Here is a 27,843-nt window from a genome sequence, read left to right on the forward strand (position 1 = left end):
GATGACTGATGAGCAACGTGCTGCTGCTTGATTAAATAAATAAAAAAAAACAAAGACAAAAAAGCATCTTTACAGATGAAACTGACCTGAAACCCTGAACAGGAGTTCTGCTTCTCTGCTCCAGCAGTCCACTCTATTCTTTCTTTCTTTCTTTCTCTTCTCTCTCTCTCTCTCTCTCTCTCTCTCTCTCTCTCTCTCTTTCTTTCTCTCTCTCTCTCTCTCGCTCTCTCGCTCTCTCTCTCTCTCTCTCTCGCTCTCTCTCTCGCTCTCTCTCTCTCTCTCTCTCTCTCTCTCGCTCTCTCTCTCTCTCTCTCTCTCGCTCTCTCTCTCTCTCTCTCTCTCTCTCTCGCTCTCCCTCTCTCTCTCTCTCTCTCTCTCTCTCTCTCGCATTGATTACTCAGAGTCTGATCCAAACCGTTTGGCGGAGGCGCGGAGAGCGCGCGAGTCATGACTAACAATTCATGACTTATTAGAGATTTAATTGATTTAAGATCGCTTTAGTACATTCGGCAGGCAATTATACAATAATGATATTAAATAGTGGGGCAAAATCGGCTGCCAGGCCACCGGGAATTGTCCCGGTTCTCCCGGTGTCCAGTCCGCGCCTGATTTCCACAGACACGCAGAATGTGGAAGTCATATATTGCATTTTTGGGGCTTAATATTCACAGACACTAGTCCATGTCATGTTTTGATTCAAGTGTACTGACCTACTTTTGATTTAGTCATCCAAAATGTGGCATATTCCGTCCGCGTTAGGCATTCCGTTTTTATGACTGGATTCTACGAACCAGACTGTGTTTCCGCATCCCGGAAATGATTAGGGCGGTATGTCTCAGAATAGTCAGTGCAATTGGGAAATAAATGAGTTAAATCTGTATGTGGATGTGTGTAAATATTCAAATGTAATCCCCTTTGTAATCGTTAAAAATTTCATAAGTAACTGTAATTTAATTACTCATTTTTTCGTAGTAACTGTAACTAATTACAGTTACAATAATTTTGTAATTAAATTACATAACGCCGTTACATGTAACTAGTTACTCCCCAACACTGAAAATGAGTTAAATGTTATAATTTTACAGACTGCAAGATTTCAGACACAAGAGTTGAAAAAACATGTTCCTCTTCAGAGAAGAAAGTAAATCAATTGAAAACACTGAAAAAAAAATCTGAACATTTGTTAAATAGCAGGGAAACACACAGAGAAGATCCATCATAAATTCTGACAACAAAGAAAGAGGTTTTAGCTTTGCAAAATTATTTACACTTAAACAAATCGCACATTATTTTTATCATTGTGTGTTTAGATGATGAGGCCTGCACTTCATATATGAGTATGTGACTAGAGTATGTGCACATAAAATATTCACATAATAAGAGTTTAATAGTAAATTAAATCACAGATATACTTGATCTGGATGAGGATTATTGAGATCAGGAATTTAAAGGTGACACTTCATACAGTTAATGTTCACATATGTAAGGCAAGTGTAATTTGATGGGTTGTAAAGATGTACATCAGAAATACAGCAATAAACATAAAACCATGATTAGTTACTACAGTATGTATTAAACTCACGAGCATAACATAGACATGAGATAAATATTTATGTTCTGTAAGATGCTCTTAAAGCGACTTACCAATGAGGAATATCACAAGTAATGGGCCAACTACAATTCATTTTCATACCAGAGATTATAACAGACCAGAGCAATACTCAGTTTCAAGAGAAATAAAAAGGAGAACAAGCCAGACCATTAAAAGTGTTTGTGTGTGTGTGTGTGTGTGTGTGTGTTGGGTAAACTGCTGTTTTAGTAAAAGCTAAGAAAAAATAAGGAGTAAACACAGAAGGCAGTGACAGGATGTGACAGTTCTGCTGTGGAAAATGTGCTCTGTGGTTCCACTGGTCACTGCAGACATAAGCACAAAACTATGTTTGAATACATTACGTCCATCCTTTATATATTGCATTTAAATTACCTGTGCTGGAATTCACACTTTGAATAGTTGATCTTCCAAATTGTAAATATGTGTATATTGCATCCAAGTTTATGCTATTGTATAAAAGTATATTCTCATCTGCTGTCTTAGGCATCACCCTCTGTCTTCATCTCTTCCTTTAATAGTTCAGTCTCTATAGCACGTCTGCAAGACTTCGAGATCCTGAGCGGAGAGTAAAACAGTTTACACTCCTTCACAGCCATTAAACTGAGTGTGCTGTTATGGCCAGTTTTCAGACCAGTATTCTTCGTCTTCATCTCTGTGTTGTAATTATTCTTCTGACTCATGCAGGTACTCTTCACTTGTTTTTGATTTTTGATAAATATGATGTCCCTGCGAGTTGATATGGCTTTAAATTTAGCATAGTTTGATTACTAATAATATTGTTTAAATTGTTTAGAATGTAATGCAGATGTTGAAAAGTTTTTTGTTTATATTCTTATGTTTTACATTTTACATTTAATCATTTAGCAGACGCTTTTATCCAAAGCGACTTACAAATGAGAACAATATAAAGAATCAGATCAACAAGAGAAAAACAACAGTCTATACAAGTGCCATGACAAGTTAGTTTAGTACAGAACACATAGCCAGGTTGTTGTTGTTTTTTATAAGAATATGAAAGACAAGAATATTAAACTTTGTTCAAAATATTTAATACTACATGAACAATTAATTGTGTGTCTCATGAGCTTTTGCATGTTTGCTGTTTTCTACTGCATGATGACAGTGACATTGTTTCACAATTTTACCATCCATTACATCTAATGCAAAAGTGGAATTTTCTGTGTCTTTTTATCAGATTATTCAAAATCCAGTCAAGAGCCAATGATTAAGCAGCACATCAACAAAACAGTGTTTGCGGGGGAAACATTTACACTTCACTGCAACAAAACCCAATATGATGATGATTTCACATGGAAAATGAACAGCTTCGTTATTTTTAGGCAGGACCCTGAAAAAAACAGAACAATGAGAAACTTCAGCTCAAACAGGATTCACATCGACCCAGCAGCTCCAAGAGAGTTATCAATACATCAAATACAAGCGTCTGATGCAGGAAACTACAGCTGTTACCCAGCAGCAATAAGATGGACATTAACAATAACAGGTTATTACTTGATTTTATTTCTTGGATATTCTTGTAAAAGAGTTTGGTTTAGCAAGTATATTTAAGTTTGTAACTAGTGATTAGTGCTGGTTGACTGATATCATGAGTGTTTGACTCTTTTGTGTCTGTCAGAAAATCAGATCAGACCAGAATCACTCAAACAAATGCCGTTGTACATCATCATCATCATCATCATTTCATGTTCTGGAGTCATTATGATCTGTTTAATTATCACAAGCAGCATCTGCATTCACAGGTGAGAGACTTTTTTAACATTTCTTATCCTCAGAAACACTAACATGGTTTCCGCTCCACATTGTTTTATTAAGTGATGAACTGCTAACTTCATACCGGTTTCATTTTTTCTACTTTTTTAAATGATCTGCTACTTTTCAAATGTGTATTTGTAGGCAGTGTCTATTCAAACATGAGTTCAAATAGCCGGCTTTTATTTTTTATAAACTCTGCTCACTATTGCTCAGATATTTAACCTTAAACACAAACAGCTCTTCATTTCTCATTACAGTTTGTGTAAATAACCATTTTCATGCTTTTTATATGTCTAAATAGCCTCTGCCATATTTTTATGCATTTTAGATTTCATTGTTTAACTCTTGTCCAAAACAAAATGTAAATTTGAAAACAATAATCAATAAAATTTGTAAAATAAATTTGTGTAAAAGTGTTTAAAGGACTAAAAGAGGCCATACATTTGACAGACATCCACACATGCTCCATAAACAGTGATCAACCATTGCTTTTCTTATGAACTCAGCTGCATTCAGTTCTTCTCCAAATTCTGTGTCATTTAAACAGGAAACTGAGACAGAAGATCAACTCTGGTTCAGAGGATGTGAGTATATTCACCACAGAACAGCTTATTATTTAGCTTATTAATCTGCTCTTGATTTAGAGATTCATCTTCTAGCAATATATATATATATATATTTTCTACTTGTGTATGATCTGTTCAGGTGAAGATGATCTCTGACTGTGACAAACACACAATAACAGCCTGTGTAAGTCAGTTAAACACACACCTCCATCATGTTTACCACATCATGTCTGTCACTGGCCTCCAACAAACATCACTGACACTTCTTGATGGAAACATGTTGTGCAATCAAACTACTGCTCTGTAAAAATCACTCTTGTTCCATCCAATTGACATTTTTTCTATTTTTATAAATAACAGCTATAAATATACATGATCATTTATAAACAGCACAGCAGATAATTGAACAAGAGCTGAAATGTCTGTTGTTTGTGTTTCACTCGTTTTATCTTGGTTTCTCCAGGTCTACAGTCTTCATACAGTTTCATGAACATCTTTTCTTCTCAAGACAGCAGATGAGCATCTCAGCACAGAAAGATGTTTGAGAACGAGACCATCACAATAATAAATACAGTCTCAGAGGATCTTTATGTGAACGTGTATTTACCTCTAAAATGCTGTTTGCTTATTTAATTTAAAAGATCCACCAAAAATTTCACTTTAATTTACAGTTTTAATTTACTTTTAATTTAATTGAATTTCACTTTAAAAATTTCACTTCAATTTACAGACAGAGGAATATGCGTTATAAACTTTGATTTGCACAACTATAGATACAACATTGTTTACCATTATCAGATAAACAACTGACAGATTTCATAGAAAGTCACAAATTGTATGATGGTCACAGACTTTTTTTTTTAGCTTCAAACTATGAATCCATCCAGTCTGAGGATTTCAAACATGATTGATATTTTAAACTGATTTTAGAACTTTAGAACTGAACTAGTTGTGTATCCTCCAGTTGTTTGGTGTGTTTTCCCCTGTAATTATCTACAAAGTCAGCAAATGTACAATGTCTAGTGTTTTAAAATCTGATCAGTTTCATATAGCAGTGGAACACACTTTTATCACACACTCAGATGCTTCGTCCTTTAATCTTGAGTCTGTGGACAAATCTTTCTGTTATCCCTTTGACTTGAGCATCCTTTCAAATAATTTACATCATTTATGTAGACACAAATGTAAAGATGAATTAAGAAACCCTCAAAATCACCTTCATATTTACAGTTCTTCTCCGCATACCACATCATTGTAGTTTAAATGCAATATGATAAGTTTTAATAAAGCATATGAGGATCAAAAGCAACAAAGGTAATATTAAGCTGAAATATATTGCCATAATAATGTCTTAAATTCCATAAAGTCCTTAGTTAGCAGCTCCGTTTAAAGCTAAATAAATTAAACTACAATATAATAATAATAATAATAATAATACGAGTGAACCCCAGTACAAGTCATTAACTAGGTGACAAATTAATAAACGAATATATGGTTACATCTTCATGCAGAAGCTCATGTTGGTGGTGGTCTGAGCAAAGATCAGCAGAGATTGAGAAAGTGAAAAGGTCTCACAGAGATGCAACAGCTCCCCTTTGTGGTTGGTGTGGGAAGTGCTGTTAGTAATGAATTATGATTAGATAACTGACGTGTTTCCTGTTTTTACTCAGTGAAACATGACTGCTGTGCTATATAACAACATAAGGTTTTTTTTGTATTTTTATTAATTAATTAATTATTATTATTAATTAATTAAGCTTAATTTTCAAACAGAAGAAAATGAGTTTTTCGTAATATACCTAACTACATTTATTCATTTCATTTAGCTGACGCTTTTATCCAAAGCGACTTACAATTGCTATATATGTGAGAGGTCGCACGCCTCTGGAGCAACTAGGGGTTAAGTGTCTTGCTCAGGGACACATTGGTGTCGCACAATGGATAAGAACCTGGGTCTCTCACGCCAAAGGCATGTGTCTTATCCACTGCGCCAACTAAATACTAGATTGTTTATTATTAGAAAATATAAATAACCAGGATGTGGTTTTGAAAAGAATACAGCAGGTATCCATCAGGGCAAACAGAGTGATTGAAAGGTGGTTTGTTGCAGGAACTATATAACAAATGTGAACACAAAAATAATTTGACACATTGCTGACTTCAGAAACCTTTGAGTTCTTATACTGCAGGAAAACACAAGGTGGCGCCATAACAGACACTGAGCTGATTCAGTAATGCAACAATACCAACAGGAAAGATGAATGAGAGACTTTATTACTGGGGTTCTCAGCTGTGGCCATCGAGGTCCACTTTCCTTCAGACTTTACCTCCAAACTTGATCAAACTCACCTGCCTGTAACTTTCTGAAGTTCCTGAAGTTCATCTTGTTCAGGTGTCTTTGATTAGGGATGGAGCTAAACTCTGCAGGAAACAGACCACAAGGGGGAGAATAAAAGAAATAAAGAAACATTTAACACACAGTATTTCACCTTGCACATGGATACACACTTGTCTTGAATAAATAATACAGAGACAATAACAAAAATCTATTTCATTTTAAATATGTTAAATATGGTTTACATTCTGATAATTCCTAATTAATACTTGCAAGTTGTAGGTCAGTGAAATCAGTTTCATCAGTTTCTTATGGTGTTGGTGTTACAACACAGCTGTGCACAATAATAATAATAATAATAATAATTTCACAATCAAATATTGTAAGTTATCGTATATTATCATAGGTGTGTCATTGTTTTGAACAACAACACAACTGTGATTTGGTTGAGGACACAAGGCTGCAGCAATATCTGCTGTATTTGTGCTGCTGTCAGCATTTTATGATATACATGTATGTTATCGTAAGTCTTCTAAGAAACAAGTCATTTTGTATGTTAAAATATAAAACTTTTTTTAATTTAAAATAAAAACATGTTAAATATGGCGCTACAAACCTCAAACATCATGACTTGTGATCTGAGATGAGTTTATATTTTGGTGCACAAATGTTACATTTATAATAAAAGAGGCTAATCATAGAGTTGATAATTGGAAATGATGTATCGCCTCTCAGTCAATGTTCATGTATTTCCAACATGTTTTGTGTAAACTCAGTAAATTAAAATATCGTGTTTAACATTTCAGTTTTTTGGCCACCATTTCCAGGGATTCAGGAGACAGAGTTTCATGTATTTTGTAAATGTGCTTCATGTGCTTTATATGTTTGACTGTAGCATGTTGAATCGTGTGAATGCTGTTTCTGTTAGCAGCTCTCGGTGGCTACTTGCTTCCTGCTCGTCTTTTCCTGTCACTCTTAGTGAATCATCACCCTACAACATGTGTTTATCATCATGAGTCCCTCGTTTAATACTCTATTAATAAACGCCAAAAGTGGTACTTGAGGCCCATGCAGTGAAACCATTGAAATATAGACGTAATCTTTTAGAAAAAGTCTAACCACAATGCATGCTTTAAACTCTTTAAAACAAACTTTTTGCAAAACTCTAAAAACACAGCTGTCTACAATACACACATCTTTCAAAACTAGCAGCTCTATGGTTTCATTTGGGAAACACTGCCATCTAAATGCCACACTCATTTACTGATGACCTACAGCCAGTGATCATGTGTGAAAACACATTTATCCACTTAGAAATCAAAATATAATAAAAATATGTTTACCCCCTTCCATTTCTGTTTACATTGCATATACAGTATATGTGCTATATCTGATTATATACTGTGTGTGTGTGTGTGTGTGTGTGTGTGTGTGTGTGTGTGTGTGTGTGTGCGTGCGTGCGTGTGTGTTTGTGTGTGTGTGTTTGTGTGTGTGTGTGTGTGTGTGTGTGTGCGTGTGTGTGTGTTTGTGTGTGTGTGTGTGTGTGTTTGTGTGTGTGTGTGTGTGTGTGTGTGTGCGTGTGTGTGTGTTTGTGTGTGTGTGTGTGTGTGTGTTTGTGTGTGCGGCTTGTGGTTTTGTTGAGTTTTGAGAATTGGAACCATAGTTTAAAAAACTGTGTGTAAGCATTAATAATAATAATAATAATAATAATAATAATAAAACTGTAAAAAGTCATACTTAATATTAATAATAATAAATAAAAATTACTAAAATAAAAAGGTTGCAAATAAATCCCTTCACATTTATTCTGAGATCCTGGTAAAGTACACCATTTGAAGATTACTGAAATCAATTTATTCATTTTACAGTAGTCTATTTTAAACATGGATGACTGTGAAATCAAGATTTGTATCAGCTATTCCAGATCATTTAGTCATCACTTTACTCTAGCAGTAAACTCATCTGCTGTCTTTGGCATTGCCCTCATTCTTCTCGTCTTTCTTTATTAGTTCAGACTCTACAGCACGTCTGCATGATCCTGAGCAGATTAAGCTCCTTTACAGCTCCGTTATGGTGAATGTTCAAGCCAGGATTCTTCATCCAGATCTCTCTATCATCATTATTTTCCTGATTCAAATATAGAATATACCTTTTCCGGTAACACTGTATTTTGATGGCCCCCTTTGAACATTCTGTTGACGATAAGTAGCCTAACGTTGCACCTGTATGTTAACTAACTCTCATTAGACTGTCTGCTTAATATCTGCTAACTTTTTATTATGATGTCTCCCAACAGACATTCTTTATGTTACTTCACATGTACATGTCAACTTATTCTACTAACCCTAACCCTAGCAGTCTACTAATACTCTACTAATACTCTAATAACAGTTAGTAAACATGTCAGTGCAACATTACTTACAGTCAACAGAATGTGTTAAAGGGACCATGAAAATAAAGTGATTTTTTTTCTTATACCAGACTTTTAATCTTGAAATATGAAAATCCTCGATAAAAATAAGAATTACATTTTTTTCATCTTAATCTAAGGAAATATATTTTTTTTATATATAAAGAAGCATACTGTATATATATATATATTATATACTGAAGCAGATGAAGACAAACTCTGATCTCTGTGAAACAGACCTGGAGGCTGAAAGTTTATTTACCACAAAACAGGTCATTATTCAGCTTATATGGGATCTGTTCTTGAATTCGTACATTGTTATACATTTTAATCTAAATTCTACAACTCTGCATGATCTGTTCAGGTGAAGATGATATCTGACTGTGACAAACACACAATAACAGCCTGTGTAAGTCAGTTAAACACACACCTCCATCATGTTTACCACATCATGTCTGTCACTGGCCTCCAACAAACATCACTGACACTTCTTGATGGAAACATGTTGTGCAATCAAACTACTGCTCTGTAAAAATCACTCTTGTTCCATATAATTAAAATGTGTCTCATTTTTATAAATTAACAGCTATACATGATCATTTATTAATTGCTCAAAGGAGTTTTGAACAGTTATTTGTGTTTCACTTGCTTTATATTTGTCTTCATTAGGTCTACAGTCTTCATACAGTTTCATGAACGTCTTTTCTTCTCAAGACAGCGGCGTGTGTGTCTGACACTCATCAGACCATCATCTCAATACAGGAAGATGTCTGTCAGTCATTTCTGTGGCTTAGAGAATGAAACTGCCCCAAGAATATGTCGCAGAGGATCTTTATATACACATTTTCAGAAAGAGTAATATTTTTACACTTTTAAAATGTAACATACCTAACTAGATGCTAAATCATTAATCAATATCAAATAATCCGGATGTTGACAGGTGAAAACAATAAGGAAAATATCTGAAAGTGTAAAAATAGTGAATGGAAGGTGGTCTATTGCCAAGAACTAATAGTAATACTTTAAAAGGAAGGTTACATTTGTTAACATTTTTCACCTATATTAGTTAACATGAACAAACAATGTAAAATATTTCTAAAGCATCTATTAATGGCTAGAATACAGTTTTAGCCCAATTGTTTTGCCTCAGTTTACAATCTGTAGATTTACTGGTTGACACTACAGATAGTTGTAAAAAGTTAGAGCCAGTCTTCAGATTTGAGTCAACAGATTTCAAACCCTCAACATCAACTATATCAACAATAACTTCAGAGAATATGTCCTTGATACATGGATATCTGTCATTGTGTTGGACATCTGGATGAAGATCTTTATTTTTCCTTCACCTCATGAGTCAGTGAAATAAAAAAAAAAATGGTGTTTGTCACAATATGAAAATATGTATTTAAAGTCGGTCATTATTTCAAAATAACCCATAACTGTACTTATGTACACACATTACACGAATACTTGCCAAATAAATGTGGACGTTTTATTTCATTATCTAATTTGTAGATTGGATTAAAGCTTGAACAGCTTTCAGATTGTGAACTATTCTTATTAATTTGCAATGAGTGTGAAGTGCTCTTGACCTTGAGAAACATTGAGCTGTGTGTGGTTAGTTATTCCGGCCACAGTATCATGCTTCCTGCTTTACTCTTCCTATAGTAAAACATATCTGCTGCATAATATAAAATGAGTTAAATGTTATAATTTTACAGACTGCAAGATTTCAGACACAAGAGTTGAAAAATCATGTTCCTCTTCAGAGAAGAAAGTAAATCAATTGAAAACACTGAAAAAAAAAATCTGAACATTTGTTAAATAGCAGGGAAACACACAGAGAAGATCCATCATAAATTCTGACAACAAAGAAAAACAAAAGTTGAAACGTTGTAATTAAACAGACTAAACAGAGCTTTTAGCTTTGCAAAATTATTTACACTTAAACAAATCGCACATTATTTTTATCATTGTGTGTTTAGATGATGAGGCCTGCACTTCATATATGAGTATGTGACTAGAGTACAGTATGTGCACATAAAATATTCACATAATAAGAGTTTAATAGTAAATTAAATCACAGATATACTTGATCTGGATGAGGATTATTGAGATCAGGAATTTAAAGGTGACACTTCATACAGTTAATGTTCACATATGTAAGGCAAGTGTAATTTGATGGGTTGTAAAGGTGTACATCAGAAATACAGCAATAAACATAAAACCATGATTAGTAACTACAGTATGTATTACAGTTTTTTACAATTTTTTACACACTAAAATTAAAATTTCCACACAATTAGCAAAATTTTACTCCAATGAGCAAAACACCTCCACAGATTTGCACAACATTACACACAATGTCTGCTTCACCCTTTTTGCAAAACATTACACACAGTGATTTGTAAAACTCTACACACATTTTCACACCTTAGACACAGATAAGGATTGTGAGGTTACTTCCTTGTAATTACAAAGCACCGGATTGCCAATTACCACACTAATGAACGAATTGGATAAACACATCTACCAGGTGTGGAAGCACACATGTGCTAATTTGAAAACGCAGCACTCAGGTGTGCTATAAAAGGCAGCAGGTGAGTTCACCTGTATTCAACAAAAATGGAAGGAGTTAGAAGAAGAGTGAGAATGAGAATGAGAGGGGGAGCTCAAAGAGGAGATGAAGGCGGTAGAGGAAGAGGAGAAGGAGGTAGAGGAAGAGGAAGAGGCATAGGTAGAGGAGAAGAAGGTAGAGGAAGAGGAGAAGGAGGTAGAGGAAGAGGCATAGGTAGAGGAGAAGAAGGTAGAGGAAGAGAAGGAGGCAGATAGAACCTGAACAAAGAAGACGAGGACCAAATTTGACTCGAGAAATCCGTGCAACACTTATTGACCATGTTATCAACCATGGACTGACACTGATGGAAGCTGGACAAAGAGTTCAACCAAATCTCAGCAGAAATACTGTTGCGTCAGTAATTCGGACATTTCATCGAGAAAACAGGTAAGCTAACCACACAGTATACATTGAAACTGAAGCTTGTATAATCAATATTGTTTACTGTGACATTTGACGGTAGGCTGCATATATATATATATATATATATATATATATTTTTTTTTTTTATGTTTTTGTTTTTTTACATCGGATTGAGGGTCGAGGACACCAAGGTGGAAGGGGCCCTATGTTTAGTCGTGCACAAGAGGCCGCCATTGTGTACATGGTTTTGGCCAATAATTGTTTCAGGCTACGAGAAATCCAAGCCAATATCATCAATGACGACAATATTTTCAATAACATCCAACGAGTCTCTCTGTCAACATTAGGTCGAATCCTAAATAAAAATCAAATATACATGAAGCAACTGTATCGGGTACCATTTGACAGAAATTCAGAGGGAGTGAAACATCTGCGCAATGAGTATGTGGAGGTATGCATTGTTCATCTGACTATGGTGTGGTATCATGCACTGCTCATAATGTTCTGTCACAAAAATACTGTGCTATAGATATTGAATAGCATCCTATTTTCTTTAATGTGTTTCAGAGAGTCTTGCAAATGGATGCTGCTGAAATTCAACATGAATTTATATATGTGGATGAGGCTGGATTTAACCTTGCAAAAACAAGAAGAGGGAGAATTGGGCACAGGGCAATCACCAATGTGCCAGGGCAGCGAGGGGGTAACATCACCCTTTGCGCTGCTATCACACAAAATGGGTCCTCCACCACCATGCAAATCTGGGACCCTATAATGCAAATCTGATACTTGCATTTCTTGACCGATTGCATGAGATTGTCACAGCATTACACCAAGTGGACCAGATGCGGTACATTGTCGTTTGGGACAATGTCTCATTTCATCAGGCTGCTCTGGTCCAGAACTGGTTCCATGATCACCCTGATTTTGAAGTTTTATACCTTCCCCCATTCCCCCCCTTCCTGAATCCAATAGAAGAATTTTTTTCAGCGTGGCGGTAGAAGGTATATGACCTGCGGCCTTATGACCGTTTGCCCCTCATTCAGGCCATGGAACAGGCATGTGATCTTATTGAAGCAGCTTCAGTGCAGGGGTGGATTCGTCACACAAGGCGATTATTCCAACGGTGCCTTGCCAATGAAGACATAGCCTGTGATGTGGATGAAATCTTATGGCCTGATCCAGCCAGATGGAGAGACGGATAGTTACAGTATTCTTGTTGCTTTTACAGTAGTTTTCTTCAGATTCAAAGTGTATGTACTGTAATTCATGCAGTAATTTTTATTTGTCTATAGATTTTATTTGTTTACAGTAATTGATATCATTGTTGGTTGATGTTACTGTAAGAAATACTGTAAGTATTGAAATAAATACTTGAAATATTCAGTCTGCAGCATCAAGTGTTGTGCAGTGCTTGGTAAGGTTATAGTAGGCCTACAGTATTTGTCTACATTCTCCTTATATCTCAAAACAAATCATGAATAATGTTGTGAGTTTCTCACTATTTTTTGTCACCTAAATTATCTCTTACATACAGTAAGAATGTCTGGCCAAAAATCTATTTTTTTTTTTTTTTTTTTTTACAAATGTGTTTTTTATTTATCACAGCAGTGTGAAACTGGCTGCAATAGTGTATGATCATTGATGACGGTGTTGGTTAAATGAAAACTAATAGCATTTTCACAAATATGTGTATATGTTTTGACTGAAGTGTGTCATTTTGCAAACAATCTAGGAATTTTGCTAATTGATTGTGGTGTTTGGATAATTGTGATTATATTTTGACAAAAGGAACTCAGTTTTCAAAATTGCGTGTAAACAATTGGAAAAAACCGTAAACTCATGAACATAATATAGACATGAGATAAATATTTATGTTCTGTAAGATGCTCTTAAAGCGACTTACCAATGAGGAATATCACAAGTAATGGGCCAACTACAATTCATTTTCATACCAGAGATTATAACAGACCAGAGCAATACTCAGTTTCAAGAGAAATAAAAAGGAGAACAAGCCAGACCATTAAAAGTGTGCGTGTGTGTGTGTGTGTGTTGGGTAAACTGCTGTTTTAGTAAAAGCTAAGAAAAAATAAGGAGTAAACACAGAAGGCAGTGACAGGATGTGACAGTTCTGCTGTGGAAAATGTGCTCTGTTCCACTGGTCACTGCAGACATAAGCACAAAACTATGTTTGAATACATTACGTCCATCCTTTATATATTGCATTTAAATTACCTGTGCTGGAATTCACACTTTGAATAGTTGATCTTCAGAATACAAAAAAAAGTAAATATGTGGATACTGTATCCAAGTTTATGCTATTGTATAAAAGTATATTCTCATCTGCTGTCTTAGGCATCGCTCTCTGTCTTCATCTCTTCCTTTACTAGTTCAGTCTCTATAGCACGTCTGCAAGACTTCGAGATCCTGAGCGGAGAGTAAAACAGTTTACACTCCTTCACAGCCATTAAACTGAGTGTGCTGTTATGGCCAGTTTTCAGACCAGTATTCTTCGTCTTCATCTCTGTGTTGTAATTATTCTTCTGACTCATGCAGGTACTCTTCACTTGTTTATGATTTTTGATAAATATGATGTCCCTGCGAGTTGATATGGCTTTAAATTTAGCATAGTTTGATTACTAATAATATTGTTTAAATTGTTTAGAATGTAATGCAGATGTTGAAAAGTTTTTTGTTTATATTCTTATGTTTTACATTTACATTTAATCATTTAGCAGACGCTTTTATCCAAAGCGACTTACAAATGAGAACAATAGAAAGAATCAGATCAACAAGAGAAAAACAACAGTCTATACAAGTGCCATGACAAGTTAGTTTAGTACAGAACACATAGCCAGGTTGTTGTTGTTTTTTATAAGAATATGAAAGACAAGAATATTAAATTTTGTTCAAAATATTTAATACTACATGAACAATTAATTGTGTGTCTCATGAGCTTTTGCATGTTTGCTGTTTTCTACTGCATGATGACAGTGACATTGTTTTCACAATTTTACCATCCATTACATCTAATGCAAAAGTGGAATTTTCTGTGTCTTTTCATCAGATTATTCAAAATCTAATCAAGAGCAAAAGATTCGGCAGCACATCAACAAAACAGTGTTTGCAGGGGAAACAGTTACACTTCACTGCAACAAAACCAAATTAGATGATGATTTCACATGGAAAATGAACAGCTTTGTGATTTTTAGGCAGGACCCTGAAAAAAACAGAACAATGAGAAACTTCAGCTCAAACAGGATTCACATTGACCCAGCAGCTCCAAGAGAGTTATCAATACATCAAATACAAGCGTCTGATGCAGGAAACTACAGCTGTTACCCAGCAGCAATAAGATGGACATTAACAATAACAGGTTATTACTTGATTTTATTTCTTGGATATTCTTGTAAAAGAGTTTGGTTTAGCAAGTATATTTAAGTTTGTAACTAGTGATTAGTGCTGGTTGACTGATATCATGAGTGTTTGACTCTTTTGTGTCTGTCAGAAAATCAGAACAGACCAGAATCACTCAAACAAATGCCGTTGTACATCATCATCATCATCATCATTTCATGTTCTGGAGTCGTTATGATCTGTTTAATTATCACAAGCAGCATCTGCATTCACAGGTGAGAGACTTTTTTAACATTTCTTATCCTCAGAAACACTAACATGGTTTCCGCTCCACATTGTTTTATTAAGTGATGAACTGCTAACTTCATACCGGTTTCATTTTTTCTACTTTTTTAAATGATCTGCTACTTTTCAAATGTGTATTTGTAGGCAGTGTCTATTCAAACATGAGTTCAAATAGCCGGCTTTTATTTTTTATAAACTCTGCCCACTATTGCTCAGATATTTAACCTTAAACACAAACAGCTCTTCATTTCTCATTACAGTTTGTGTAAATAACCATTTTCATGCTTTTCATATGTCTAAATAGCCTCTGCCTTATTTTTATGCATTTTAGATTTCATTGTTTAACTTGTCCAAAACAAAATGTACATTTGAAAACAATAATCAATAAAATTTGTAAAATAAATTTGTGTAAAAGTGTTTAAAGGACTAAAAGAGGCCATACATTTGACAGACATCCACACATGCTCCATAAACAGTGATCAACCATTGCTTTTCTTATGAACTCAGCTGCATTCAGTTCTTCTCCAAATTCTGTATCATTTAAACAGGAAACTGAGACAGAAGATCAACTCTGGTTCAGAGGATGTGAGTATATTCACCACAGAACAGCTTATTATTTAGCTTAATAATCTGCTCTTGATTTAGAGATTCATCTTCTAGCAATATATATATATATATATTTTCTACTTGTGTATGATCTGTTCAGGTGAAGATGATCTCTGACTGTGACAAACACACAATAACAGCCTGTGTAAGTCAGTTAAACACACACCTCCATCATGTTTACCACATCATGTCTGTCACTGGCCTCCAACAAACATCACTGACACTTCTTGATGGAAACATGTTGTGCAATCAAACTACTGCTCTGTAAAAATCACTTTTGTTCCATCCAATTGACATTTTTTCTATTTTTATAAATAACAGCTATAAATATACATGATCATTTATGAACAGCACAGCAGATATTTAAACAAGAGCTGAAATGTCTGTTGTTTGTGTTTCACTCGTTTTATCTTGGTTTCTTCAGGTCTACAGTCTTCATACAGTTTCATGAACATCTTTTCTTCTCAAGACAGCAGATGAGCATCTCAGCAGAGAAAGATGTTTGAGAACGAGACCATCACAATAATAAATACAGTCTCAGAGGATCTTTATGTAAACGTGTATTTACCTCTAAAAGGCTGTTTGCTTATTTAATTTAAAAGATCCACCAAAAATTTCACTTTAATTTACAGTTTTAATTTACTTTTAATTTAATTGAATTTCACTTTAAAAATTTCACTTCAATTTACAGACAGAGGAATATGAGTTATAAACTTTGATTTGCACAACTATAGATACAACATTGTTTACCATTATCAGATAAACAACTGACAGATTTCATAGAAAGTCACAAATTGTATGATGGTCACAGACTTTTTTTTAGCTTCAAACTATGAATCCATCCAGTCTGAGGATTTCAAACATGATTGATATTTTAAACTGATTTTAGAACTTTAGAACTGAACTAGTTGTGTATCCTCCAGTTGTTTGGTGTGTTTTCCCCTGTAATTATCTACAAAGTCAGCAAATGTACAATGTCTAGTGTTTTAAAATCTGATCAGTTTCATATAGCAGTGGAACACACTTTTATCACACACTCAGATGCTTCGTCCTTTAATCTTGAGTCTGTGGACAAATCTTTCTGTTATCCCTTTGACTTGAGCATCCTTTCAAATAATTTACATCATTTATGTAGACACAAATGTAAAGATTAATGACTGAAGGGTGGTTTGTTGCAAAGAACTATATAACAAATGTGAACACAAAAATAATTTGACACATTGCTTACTTCAGAAACCTTTGAGTTCTTATACTGCAGGAAAACACAAGGTGGCGCCATAACAGACACTGAGCTGATTCAGTAATGCAACAATACCAACAGGAAAGATGAATGAGAGACTTTATTACTGGGGTTCTCAGCTGTGGCCATCGAGGTCCACTTTCCTTCAGACTTTACCTCCAAACTTGATCAAACTCACCTGCCTGTAACTTTCTGAAGTTCCTGAAGTTCATCTTGTTCAGGTGTCTTTGATTAGGGATGGAGCTAAACTCTGCAGGAAACAGACCACAAGGGGGAGAATAAAAGAAATAAAGAAACATTTAACACACAGTATTTCACCTTGCACATGGATACACACTTGTCTTGAATAAATAATACAGAGACAATAACAAAAATCTTTTTCATTTTAAATATGTTAAATATGGTTTACATTCTGATAATTCCTAATTAATACTTGCAAGTTGTAGGTCAGTGAAATCAGTTTCATCAGTTTCTTATGGTGTTGGTGTTACAACACAGCTGTGCACAATAATAATAATAATAATAATAATAATTTCACAATCAAATATTGTAAGTTATCGTATATTATCATAGGTGTGTCATTGTTTTGAACAACAACACAACTGTGATTTGCTTGAGGACACAAAGCTGCAGCAATATCTGCTGTATTTGTGCTGCTGTCAGCATTTTATGATATACATGTATGTTATCATAAGTCTTCTAAGAAATACAGTCATTTTGTATGATAAAATATAAAACTTTTTTTAATTTAAAATAAAAACATGTTAAATATGGCGCTACAAACCTCAAACATCATGACTTGTGATCTGAGATGAGTTTATATTTTGGTGCACAAATGTTACATTTATAATAAAAGAGGCTAATCATCTCCTCCTTGAACTGCCACCTTAACGTGGTGGAGGGGTTTGAGTACCCGAATGACCCTAGGAGCTATGTTGTCCGGGGCTATATGCCCCTGGTAGGGTCTCCCAAGGCAAACAGGTCCTAGGCGACGGGTCAGACTAAGAGCGGTTCAGAACCCCCTTATGAGAAGACTAAATCTAAGGGCCGTGACGTCGCCCGGTATGGCGCAGCCGGGGCCCCACCCTGGAGCCAGGCCCGGGGTTGGGGCTCGTATGCGAGCGCCTGGTGGCCGGGCCTCTCCCCACGGGGTCCGGCCGGGCTCAGCCCGAAGGAGCGACGTGGGGCCGCCTTCCCGTGGGCTCACCACCTACAGGAGGGACCGTAAGGGGCCGGTGCTTAGACAATCGGGCGGCAGTCGAAGGCGGGGGCCTCGACAGCCCGATCCCTGGACACGGAAACTAGCTCTAGGGACGTGGAACGTCACCTCACTGGCGGGGAAGGAGCCCGAGATTGTGCGTGAGGTTGAGAGGTTCCGACTAGCGATAGTCGGGCTCACCTCTACGCACAGCTTGGGCTCTGGAACCACACTCCTCGAGAGAGGATGGACTCTTCACCACTCTGGAGTTGCCCATGGTGAGAGGCGGCGGGCTGGTGTGGGTTTGCTTATAGCCCCCCAGCTCAGCTGCCATGTGTTGGAGTTTACCCCGGTGAACGAGAGGGTCGCTTCCCTGCGCCTTCGGGTCGGGGAAAGGTCTCTCACTGTCGTTTGTGCCTATGGGCCTTCTTGGAGTCTCTGGGAGGGGTACTGGAAAGTGCTCCGACTGGGGACTCCGTCGTTTTACTGGGGGACTTCAACGCCCACGTGGGCAACGACAGTGACACCTGGAGGGGCGTGATTGGGAGGAACGGCCCCCCTGATCTGAACCCGAGCGGTGTTCAGTTATTGGACTTCTGTGCTAGTTACAGCTTGTCCATAACGAACACCATGTTCAAGCATAAGGGTGTCCATCAGTACACGTGGCACCAGGACACCCTAGGCCGTAGGTCGATGATCGACTTTGTGGTCGTTTCATCCGACCTCCGGCCGTATGTCTTGGACACTCAGGTGAAGAGAGGGGCGGAGCTGTCAACCGATCACCACCTGGTGGTGAGTTGGATCCGATGGCGGGGGAGGAAGCTGGACAGACTCGGCAGACCCAAACGTACTGTGAGGGTCTGCTGGGAACGTTTGGCCGAGTCTCCTGTCAGAGAGATCTTCAACTCCCACCTCCGGTAGAGCTTCGACCGGATCCCGATGGAGGCTGGAGATATTGAGTCCGAGTGGACCATGTTCTCCACCTCCATTGTCGAAGCGGCCGCTCGGAGCTGTGGCCGTAAGGTTTCCGGTGCCTGTCGAGGTGGCAATCCCCGAACCCGGTGGTGGACACCGGAAGTAAGGGATGCCGTCAAGCTGAAGAAGGAGTCCTATCGGGCCTGGTTGGCTTGTGGGACTCCTGAGGCAGCTGACAGGTACCGGCAGGCCAAGCGGACTACAGCCCGGGTGGTTGTGGAGGCAAAAACTCGGGCCTGGGAGGAGTTCGGTGAGGCCATGGAGAAGGACTATCGGTCAGCCTCGAAGAGATTCTGGCAAACTGTCAGGCGCCTCAGGAGAGGGAAGCAGTGCCCTACCAACGCTGTTTACAGTAAAGGTGGGGAGCTGTTGACCTCAACTGGGGATGTCGTTGGACGGTGGAAGGAATACTTCGAGGATCTCCTCAATCCCGCTGTCATGTCTTCCATTGAGGAAGCAGAGGCTGAGGGCTCAGATGTGGACTCGTCCATCACCCAAGCTGAAGTCACCGAGGTAGTCAAGAAACTCCTCGGTGGCAAGGCACCGGGGGTGGATGAGATCCGCCCTGAGTACCTCAAGTCTCTGGATGTTGTGGGGCTGTCTTGGCTGACACGCCTCTGCAGCATCGCGTGGCAGTCGGGGACGGTGCCTCTGGGATGGCAGACCGGGGTGGTGGTCCCTCTTTTTAAGAAGGGGGACCGGAGGGTGTGTTCCAACTACAGGGGGATCACACTTCTCAGCCTCCCTGGGAAAGTCTATGCCAGGGTACTGGAGAGGAGAATCCGGCCGATAGTAGAACCTTGGATTCAGGAGGAACAGTGTGGTTTTCGTCCAGGCCGTGGAACACTGGACCAGCTCTATACCCTCTACAGGGTGCTGGAGGGTTCATGGGAGTTTGCCCAACCAGTCCACATGTGCTTTGTGGATTTGGAGAAGGCATTCGACTGTGTCCCTCGCGGCGGCCTGTGGAGGGTGCTCCGGGAGTATGGGGTCCGGGGCCCTTTGCTAAGGGCTATCCGGTCCCTGTACGACCGGAGCAGGAGCTTGGTTCGTATTGCCAGCAGTAAGTCAGACTTGTTCCCGGTGCGTGTTGGACTCCGGCAGGGCTGCCCTTTGTCGCCGGTTCTGTTCATGATTTTTATGGACAGAATTTCTAGGCGCAGCCAGGGGCCGGAGGGGGTCAGGTTTGGTGACAACACGATTCGTCTCTGCTCTTTGCGGATGATGTTGTCATGTTGGCCTCATCAAGCCAGGACCTTCAGCATGCACTGGGACGGTTTGCAGCCGAGTGTGAAGCGGCTGGGATGAGAATCAGCACCTCCAAATCCGAGGCCATGGTCCTCAGTCGGAAAAGGGTGGCTTGCCCACTTCAGGTTGGTGGAGAGTTCCTGCCTCAAGTGGAGGAGTTTAAGTATCTTGGGGTCTTGTTCACGAGTGAGGGAAGGATGGAACGGGAGATTGACAGACGGATCGGTGCAGCTTCTGCAGTAATGCGGTCGATGTACTGGTCTGTCGTGGTGAAGAAAGAGCTGAGCCGCAAGGCGAAGCTCTCGATTTACCGGTCAATCTACGTTCCTACTCTCACCTATGGTCATGAGCTTTGGGTCATGACCGAAAGGACAAGATCCCGGATACAGGCGGCCGAAATGAGCTTTCTCCGCAGGGTGGCTGGGCGATCCCTTAGAGATAGGGTGAGAAGCTCAGTCACCCGGGAGGAGCTCAGAGTAGAGCCGCTGCTCCTCCACATCGAGAGGGGTCAGCTGAGGTGGCTCGGGCATCAGTTCAGGATGCCTCCTGGACGCCTTCCCGGGAAGGTGTTCCGGGCGCGTCCCACTGGGAGGAGACCCCGGGGAAGACCTAGGACACGCTGGAGAGACTATGTCTCCCGGCTGGCCTGGGAACGCCTCGGTGTCCCCCCAGAAGAGCTGGAGGAAGTGTCTAGGGAGAGGGAAGTCTGGGGTTCTCTGCTTAGACTGCTGCCCCCGCGACCCGGCCCCGGATAAGCGGAAGAAGATGGATGGATGGATGGAGGCTAATCATAGAGTTGAGAATTGGAAATGATGTATCGCCTCTCAGTCAATGTTCATGTATTTCCAACATGTTTTGTGTAAACTCAGTAAATTAAAATATTGTGTTTAACATTTCAGTTTTTTTGGCCACCATTTCCAGGGATTCAGGAGACAGAGTTTCATGTATTTTGTAAATGTGCTTCATGTTTTTTATATGTTTGACTGTAGCATGTTGAATCGTGTGAATGCTGTTTCTGTTAGCAGCTCTCGGTGGCTACTTGCTTCCTGCTCGTCTTTTCCTGTCACTCTTAGTGAATCATCACCCTACAAAATGTGTTTAGCATCATGAGTTCCTCGTTTAATAATCTCTTAATAAACGCTAAAAGTGGTACTTGAGGCCCACGCAGTGAAACCATTGAAATATAGACGTAATCTTTTAGAAAAAGTCTAACCACAATGCATGCTTTAAACTCTTTAAAACAAACTTTTTGCAAAACTCTAAAAACACAGCTGTCTACAATACACACATCTTTCAAAACTAGCAGCTCTATGGTTTCATTTGGGAAACACTGCCATCTAAATGCCACACTCATTTACTGATGACCTACAGCCAGTGATCATGTGTGAAAACACATTTATCCACTTAGAAATCAAAATATAATAAAAATATGTTTACCCCCTTCCATTTCTGTTTACATTGCATATACAGTATATGTACTATATCTGATTATATACTGTGTGTGTGTGTGTTTGTGTGTGCGGTTTGTGGTTTTGTTGAGTTTTGAGAATTGGAACCATAGTTTAAAAAACTGTGTGTAAGCATTAATAATAATAATAATAATAATAAAACTGTAAAATGTCATACTTAATATTAATAATAATAAATAAAAATTACTAAAATAAAAAGGTTGCAAATAAATCCCTTCACATTTATTCTGAGATCCTGGTAAAGTACACCATTTGAAGATTACTGAAATCAATTTATTCATTTTACAGTAGTCTATTTTAAACATGGATGACTGTGAAATCAAGATTTGTATCAGCTATTCCAGATCATTTAGTCATCACTTTACTCTAGCAGTAAACTCATCTGCTGTCTTTGGCATTGCCCTCATTCTTCTCGTCTTTCTTTATTAGTTCAGACTCTACAGCACGTCTGCATGATCCTGAGCAGATTAAGCTCCTTTACAGCTCCGTTATGGTGAATGTTCAAGCCAGGATTCTTCATCCAGATCTCTCTATCATCATTATTTTCCTGATTCAAATATAGAATATACCGGTAACACTGTATTTTGATGGCCCCCTTTGAACATTCTGTTGACGATAAGTAGCCTAACGTTGCACCTGTATGTTAACTAACTCTCATTAGACTGTCTGCTTAATATCTGCTAACTTTTTATTATGATGTCTCCCAACAGACATTCTTTATGTTACTTCACATGTACATGTCAACTTATTCTACTAACCCTAACCCTAGCAGTCTACTAATACTCTACTAATACTCTAATAACAGTTAGTAAACATGTCAGTGCAACATTACTTACAGTCAACAGAATGTGTTAAAGGGACCATGAAAATAAAGTGATTTTGTTCCTTATACCAGACTTTTAATCTTGAAATATGAAAATCCTCGATAAAAATAAGAATTACATTTTTTATCTTAATCTAAGGAAATATATTTTTTTTATATATAAAGAAGCATACTGTATATATATATATTATATATACTGAAGCAGATGAAGACAAACTCTGATCTCTGTGAAACAGACCTGGAGGCTGAAAGTTTATTTACCACAAAACAGGTCATTATTCAGCTTATATGGGATCTGTTCTTGAATTCGTACATTGTTATACATTTTAATCTAAAATTTACAACTCTGCATGATCTGTTCAGGTGAAGATGATCTCTGACTGTGACAAACACACAATAACAGCCTGTGTAAGTCAGTTAAACACACACCTCCATCATGTTTACCACATCATGTCTGTCACTGGCCTCCAACAAACATCACTGACACTTCTTGATGGAAACATGTTGTGCAATCAAACTACTGCTCTGTAAAAATCACTCTTGTTCCATATAATTAAAATTTGTCTCATTTTTATAAATTAACAGCTATACATGATCATTTATTAATTGCTCAAAGGAGTTTTGAACAGTTATTTGTGTTTCACTTGCTTTATATTTGTCTTCATTAGGTCTACAGTCATTCATACAGTTTCATGAACGTCTTTTCTTCTCAAGACAGCGGCGTGTGTGTCTGACACTCATCAGACCATCATCTCAATACAGGAAGATGTCTGTCAGTCATTTCTGTGGCTTAGAGAATGAAACTGCCCCAAGAATATGTCGCAGAGGATCTTTATATACACATTTTCAGAAAGAGTAATATTTTTTACACTTTTAAAATGTAACATACCTAACTAGATGCTAAATCATTAATCAATATCAAATAAGCCGGATGTTGACAGGTGAAAACAATAAGGAAAATATCTGAAAGTGTAAAAATAGTGGTGGTCTATTGCAAAGAACTAATAGTAATACTTTAAAAAGAAGGTTACATTTGTTAACATTTTTCACCTATATTAGTTAACATGAACAAACAATGTAAAATATTTCTAAAGCATCTATTAATGGCTAGAATACAGTTTTAGCCCAATTGTTTTGCCTCAGTTTACAATCTCTAGATTTACTGGTTGACACTACAGATAGTTGTAAAAAGTTAGAGCCAGTCTTCAGATTTGAGTCAACAGATTTCAAACCCTCAACATCAACTATATCAACAATAACTTCAGAGAATATGTCCTTGATACATGGATATCTGTCATTGTGTTGGACATCTGGATGAAGATCTTTGTGTTAGTGTTTGTCACAATATGAAAATATGTATTTACAGTCGGTAGGTCATTATTTCAAAATAACCCATAACTGTACTTATGTACACACATTACACGAATACTTGCCAAATAAATGTGGACGTTTTATTTCATTATCTAATTTGTAGATTGGATTAAAGCTTGAACAGCTTTCAGATTGTGAACTATTCTTATTAATTTGCAATGAGTGTGAAGTGCTCTTGACCTTGAGAAACATTGAGCTGTGTGTGGTTAGTTATTCCGGCCACAGTATCATGCTTCCTGCTTTACTCTTCCTATAGTAAAACATATCTGCTGCATAATATAAAATGAGTTAAATGTTATAATTTTACAGACTGCAAGATTTCAGACACAAGAGTTGAAAAAAACATGTTCCTCTTCAGAGAAGAAAGTAAATCAATTGAAAACACTGAAAAAAAAAATCTGAACATTTGTTAAATAGCAGGGAAACACACAGAGAAGATCCATCATAAATTCTGACAACAAAGAAAAACAAAAGTTGAAACGTTGTAATTAAACAGACTAAACAGAGCTTTTAGCTTTGCAAAATTATTTACACTTAAACAAATCGCACATTATTTTTATCATTGTGTGTTTAGATGATGAGGCCTGCACTTCATATATGAGTATGTGACTAGAGTACAGTATGTGCACATAAAATATTCACATAATAAAAGTTTAATAGTAAATTAAATCACAGATATACTTGATCTGGATGAGGATTATTGAGATCAGAAATTTAAAGGTGACACTTCATACAGTTAATGTTCACATATGTAAGGCAAGTGTAATTTGATGGGTTGTAAAGGTGTACATCAGAAATACAGCAATAAACATAAAACGATGATTAGTTACTACAGTATGTATTAAACTCATGAACATAACATAGACATGAGATAAATATTTATGTTCTGTAAGATGCTCTTAAAGCGACTTACCAATGAGGAATATCACAAGTAATGGGCCAACTACAATTCATTTTCATACCAGAGATTATAACAGACCAGGGGTCTCATTTATAAAACTATGCGTAGGATCTTTACTAAAAGTTTACGTGCGCCCAAAAGCCAAAAATGGCGTACGCCAAAAAATATTCCGATTTATAAAACCGTGCGTACGCACACCTGTAAGCAATGTTCCCTTTATAAATCACAGATCACCCGCAGATGTGCGTACGTGAACCAGCCTCATATCCCGCCCTGTACACGCCCATTTTTAACCATAAATAGTCAATGCAAATCACCTCATGATTGCTGATCAGCATGTAAATGAGAGTGGAATCCCATATATACCCGGAAAACTGGCATGCGACCCGCCAATTAATTAATCCAAGAAAGTGAAAACGTGCATTTCTGTTAGCCTAATTTTAATAATGGCGACAGGTGAGAAAAGAGGAAAAAAACGTAATTTCTCAGATACTGAGATTGAAACACTTGTAGGGGAGGTGGAGGCTCGGAAAACTGTGTTATTTGGTGGCCACAGCAGTGGGGTCACTAATAAAAAGAAGCAGTGCGAGTGGCAAAGTATTGCTTCTGCCGTCAATTGTGTCAGTGGGACAGAACGGACAGTTGCAGAATTAAAGAAAAAATGGTCCGACCTGAAGGTATACAAATTTTTTTTTTACCAACATATTACATTTGTGTTTTATTAGGCTATATACCTATATAAATAGCAATATTGATTTTCAAAAAGTTTTATTTACATGTGCTTACAGTATGCAAAATATGTGAAATAAAGATTCTCATTCATTCAAGGTGGAGGCAAAGAGAAAACTGTCCTCCCACCGCCAGAGCGTGGCTGCAACTGGTGGGGGCCCATGTACAGCTGATCTCACATCAGTGGACAGCAAAATCGCGGCTATAATTGGGGAGGTCAGCGTGTGTGGTATTGTGTCGGAAAAGGAGGGAGACACTGACGTGACTGAAACCACAGAGGAGCAAGGTTAAACCGATTTTTAATCATTAACGCTGTACATTTGAGTGTGTGGGGTGATAAATGGATAAATGTTGCCAATTGTTTGTCCTCCAGTCCTTCCGGAGTCTGAAGCTGTAAATGAACAGGAGGTTCAGGGTGAGGGGTTCTCAGATGCAGATGCACAGCGTCCGGCTCAAAGCAGTGCCCCTTCTGCGTCTGGCACGTCCAAAAGTGGTCGGGTACTCACTGACGCAGTCCTGCAGTTACAGCGAGAGACAATAAACGCTGTCAACAGGGTTGCAGATGAGCTACGGCAGATGAGAGAAGTGATGCAAGAAATTGCACAATCATTAAAAGATGCAGTTAAAACATGAACCTTGAGTTTTGTCTTTCTTTACAAACGCCGCATGACATCCTCACGGATTCTTGCACCTCGTTGATATCCCTCTTGTCGGCCAGGGGGCTGTGGCTCGGGGTCGTAATGCTGGGGTAGAGGGAGATCAGGAGGGAGAGGAATACCGTTTCTCAGTGCTATATTGTGCAAAACACCACACGCCCTGACAATCTTGCACACTTTTGCTGGATGGTATAAAAGTCTGCCACCCGAGGCATCCAGAGCACGCCATCTGCATTTCAGGATGCCGATGGCACGCTCCACAACTGCGCGGGCACGAGAGTGGACCTCGTTATAATGAGTTTCCTCTGCGCTCTGCGGGTTTAAAAATGGGGTGAGGAGCCAGCGTCTCAGGGGGTAGCCACTGTCGCCTGCAGGTTATAATTATATTAAAAACAAAATTGTTACAGTTTCTACTTTTTAATATTGTTAAACTCACCAAGAAGCCAGCCATCACGTACTGCGCCTGCATTTAGTCTGTTCCCTACACTGCTATGTGTCAAGATAAAGGAATCATGTGTTGAACCAGGCCAGCGTGCCACAATGTTTGTGAGGGTCATGTTGGAGTCACATATGATTTGCACATTAATAGAATGCACATGCTTTCTATTAACATAAGCAAATTCATTTTCAGATGGTGCCCTTATAGCAACATGAGTGCAGTCAATTGCGCCGATTACATTTGGGAAACCAGACATTGCTGCAAATTGCGTTTTAATTTCGGCCTGTTCTCGCACAGTGTAGGGGAACCTGATGTATCGACTAACCATATTAAGTATACCATTTAAAACGACAGATATTATGGCACTCAGGGACGGCTGTGATATACCAGACCTATAGGGTGAGATGATAGATTCCAATAGAATTATTTCATATACAAAAAGGTCTTAGAGACAAATTTGAGGATTACTTATAGTTTTTTTATATTATTAATTTACCTGTCTGCCAATTCCCGCTGGAAACAGCCGGTTGCCAAGAACCCCAGAGTGGTGAGGACTTGTATTTGGACTGGGATGGCATGGTTCCGGCGTGTTGCCCTCTCTAATACTGGACCCAATTCAGCACATAGATCCAAGAGCACAGCTCTAGGGAATCTAAATCGGCTTATTAGCCAGTCATCATCATGGGCCAGGAAATCATCATGGTCCCTGAAAACTCGTTCTCTCCTTATTCTGCCATTAGCGTAATCCTCCAACAGTGCCAGGAGTGCCATCATGAAGCATTACATACCCGGGTCACCGGAGAATGTATATGTTTCTAGCAAATAGACTGATCGTTAACACCTTGACAAAATCACTTAATTAATTTGTGG

The sequence above is a fragment of the Carassius carassius genome, chromosome 11 (assembly GCF_963082965.1).
Source record: "Carassius carassius chromosome 11, fCarCar2.1, whole genome shotgun sequence".
In the NCBI taxonomy this organism is placed as follows: Eukaryota; Metazoa; Chordata; class Actinopteri; order Cypriniformes; family Cyprinidae; genus Carassius; species Carassius carassius.